Source organism: Rhinopithecus roxellana, chromosome 18, assembly GCF_007565055.1.
Source record: "Rhinopithecus roxellana isolate Shanxi Qingling chromosome 18, ASM756505v1, whole genome shotgun sequence".
Lineage (NCBI taxonomy): Eukaryota > Metazoa > Chordata > Mammalia > Primates > Cercopithecidae > Rhinopithecus > Rhinopithecus roxellana.
This window is the reverse complement of record NC_044566.1, coordinates 41,691,750-41,696,104: the sequence shown is the minus strand read 5'-3', so window position 1 is coordinate 41,696,104 and position 4,355 is coordinate 41,691,750.

Genomic DNA, 4,355 nt, shown 5'->3' with positions numbered 1-4,355 from the left:
TCCAGAGGAAGGAGCAGGCTGCCATCTTTGCTGTTTTGCAGCCTTCACTAGTGATACCAAGGCAACTAGGGTCTGGAGCAGGCTCCCAGTAAATCACAGCAGCCTACAGAAGAGTGGCCTGACTGCTTAAAGAAAAACAAACAGAAAACAACAAAAACATCAACAAAAAAGACCTCACAAAAACCCCGTTCAAAGGTCAACAACCTCAAAGATCAAAGGTAGGTGAGCCCACAGAGATGAGAAAGAATCATCACAAAAATGCTGAAAACTCAAAAAGCCAGAGTGCCTTATCTCCTCCAAATGACCACAACACCTCTCCAGCAGGGCACAGAACTGGGCTGAGGCTCAGATACCTGAATTGACAGAAGTAGGCTTCAGAAGATGGATAATAAAGAACTTCGCTGAGCTAAAGGAACATGTTGTAACCCAATGCAAAGAAGCTAAAAATCATGATAAGACAATACAGGAGCTGATAGCCAGAATAGCCAGTTTAGAGAGAAAACTACTATTGATACTTGTGGTTGCATTGTGAAGTTCTCATGTTGTGTTTTTCTGCTCCATCAGGTCAATTATGTTCCTCTCTAAACTGGCTATTCTGGCTATCAGAAATGGTGCTGGAAGAACTGGCTAACTATATGCAGAAATTGACACTGGGCCCGTTCCTTATGCCATACACAAAAATTAACTCAAGATGGATTAAAGACTTAAATGTAAAACCCAAAACTATAAAAACTAAAAGAAAATCCAGGGAATACCATTCAGGGCATAGACACAGGCAAAGATTTCGTGACAAAAATGCCAAAAGCAATCGCAACAAAAGCAAAATTGACAAATGAGATCATTTAAATGGGATCTAATTAATTCTGCACAGCAAAGGAAGCTATCATCAAAGTGGACAGACAAGCTACAGAATGGAAGAAAATTTTTCCAGTCTATCTATCTGACAAAGGTCTAATATCCAGAGTCTACCAGGAACTTAAACAAATTTACAAGAAGAAAACAACCCCATTAAAAAGTGGGCAAAGGATGTGAACAGACACTTCTTAAAAGAAGACATACATACAGCCATCAAACATATAAAAAAAGCTCAACATCACTGATCATTAGAGAAATGCAAATCAAAACCACAATGAGATACCATCTCACACCTGTTAAAATGGCAATTACTAAAAAGTCAAAAAACAACCAATGCTGGTGAGGTTGCAGAGAAAAAGGAATCCTTTTACACTGTTGGTGGGAATGTAAATTAGTTCAACCACTGTGGAAGACAGTGTGGTGATTCCTCAAAGACCTAGAGGCAGAAATACCATTTGACCTAGCAATCCCATTACTGGGTATATACCCAAAGGAATATAAATCTTCCTATTGTAAAGATATATGCATGTGTATGTTTACTGCAGCACTATTCACAATAGCAAAGTCATGGAATCAACATAAATGGCCATCAATGACTGACTGGGTAAAGAAAATGTGGTACATATACACTACGGAATACTACGCAGTATTATCTCCCAAAGGAATGAGATCATGTCCTTTGGGACACAGATGGAGTTGGAAGCCATTATCCTCAGCAAACTAACGCAGGAATAGAAAGCTAAACACCACATGTTCTCGTTTATAAGTGGGAGGTGAATGATGAGAACCCGTGGACACATGGCAGGAAACAACACACATTCGGGCCTGTCGGGGGGTGGGGGGTGGGAAAGCATCAGGAAGAATAGCTAATGCATGCTGGGCTTAATACCTAGGTGACGGGATGATCCAGCAAACCACCATGACACACATTTACCTATATAACTAACCTGTACATCCTGCATATGTACCCCTGAACTTAAAATAAAAGTTGAAAAAAAAAGATTTAATTTGAACTCAGGTGATCTGTTTACATATAATTATACAATGTAAAAAGATGGAGGAAAGTTTGTCATTAAAAAATGATGGCATTTGACAATAACATGATTGAACACTTTAAATGTTAATGTTACACATTGCAACATTATCTTAAAAACTACAATAATCTATAAAAAACCTTGAACTGGTGGTTTTGTGTTTATGTGACACATATGTCTTTAGTTTAATACTGTGAAGAAAAAGTGATTTCTGTAAATTAACAATGAACAATCTGAAAGGAAAATTAAGAAGACAATTTTGCTTATAGAAGCATCGAAATAAATAACACATTTAGAAATAAACCAAAACAAAAATGTGAAACACTCATACACCAAATATTATAAAACATTGCTAAAAGAAACTAAAAAGATGTGAATAAATTGAAAGATCTCTCATGTTCATGGACTCGAAGGCTTAATATTGTTAATATGTCCATACCACCCAAAGTGATTACAGATTTAATGCAATTTCTATCAAAATTCCAATGGCATTTTTTTTAGAAACAGAAAAATTTGTCCTAAAATCCATATGCAGTCTCAAGGTACAAAACAATCTCAAGGTACAAAACAATCTCAACAGCCAAAACAATTTTGAAAACCAACAAAGTTGGAGGATTCCTACTTTCTGATTTCAAAATATGTTACAAAACTACAGTAATCAAAGCAGTGTCATATGGAGATAAAGACAGATATACAAACCAATGGAACAGAGGTGAGAACTCAGAAATAAACCCTTACATATATGGTCAAGTGATCTTCAACAAGGATACCAACACCACTTAATGAGAGAAGAGCAGCCTCTTCAACAAATAGTGTTGGGAAAATTGAATGGCCACATGCAAAAGAATAAAGTTGGACCCTTCTCTTACACCATACACAAAAGCTAGCTCAAAATGGATTAAAGACCAAATGTAAAACCCAAAACTATAAAACCCCTAGAAGAAAACCCACGGGAAAAGCTCCATGACATTGGACTTGGCAATGATTTCTTGAATACAACACCAATAACACAGGCAAAAAAAGATAAAATAGACAAATGGGATTATATCAAACTTGAAAAATTCTTGTTCATCAAAGGAAGCAATCAACAGAGTGACAAGGCAACCTACAGAATGGAAAAAATATTTGCACATCATATATGTGATAAGGGGTTAATATCCAGAATACATAAAAAATTCTACAGCTCAACCACAAAAAATCAACGGAACCAACTAAAAAATAGGCAAATTAATTAAATAAGCCTTTCTCCAAAGAGATATACAAATGGTCAACAAGCATATGAAAAGTTGCTCACTGTTACTGATTATCAGAGAAATGCAAATCAAAACTACAATGAGATATTACCTCACACTCATAGGATGGTTACTCTAAAAAAAACAATAAATATAAAATATCAAGTGTTGGTGAGGAGGTAGAGAAATTGGAAGCTTTATGCACAATTGCTGGGATTGTAAAATTGTGCAGCTGCTATGGAACAGTATAGAGGTTCTTCAAAATATTAAAAATAGAACTACCATATGATCCAGCAATTCCACTTCTGGATATATATTCAAATAATTTGAAATCAGTATATTGAAGAGACATTTGTACATCCATGTTCAGAGCAGCATTATTCTCTATAGTTAAGAGCTAGAAGCAACACAAATGTCCATTGACATGAATGGATAAACAAAATGTGGTAAATACATAAAATGGAATATTATTCAGCCTTAAAAAGTAAGAAAGTTCTGTCACATGCTGCAACATAGATGAACCATGAGGACATTATGCTAAGTAAAATAAGCCAGTTAACAAAAAGACAAATACTGTGATTCTGCTTACATAAGGTATCTAAAGTGGTCAAATTCATAGAGACAGAAAGCAGAATGGTGGTTACCAGGGGCTGGAGGCAGAAGAAAATGAGGATTTTTTTTAATGGGCATAGAGTTTCAGTTTTGCAAGATAAAAAAGTTTTGGAGAGCTGTTTCACGACAATGTGAATGTACTTAATGCCACTTAAAAATGGTTAAGATGGGCCGGGCGTGGTGGCTTATGCCTGTAATCCCAGCACTTTGGGAGGCTGAGGTGGGCAGATCATTTGAGAGCAGGAGTTCAAGACCAGCCTGGCCAACATGGCAAAACTCCATCTCTGCTAAAAATACAAAAATTAGCTGGGTGAGGTGGCATACACCTGTAATCCCAGCTACTTGGGAGGCTGAGGCGGAGAATCACTTGAACCCAGAAGGCGGAGGTTGCAGTGAGCAGAGATGGCGCCACTGCACCCCAGCCTGGGCAACACAGTGAGACTCCCTCTCAAAAAAAAAAAAAGGTTAAGATGTTAAAATTTATGTTATGTGTTTTTTCACAATAATAATAATAATAATAATAGTAATAAAACCTCCCCTCAAAAAAACAAAAAGTGGAATGGGGAGAAGCAAATTTTTTAATCAAATTATATATCACTCATGACATTCAAAAGAAGATAAG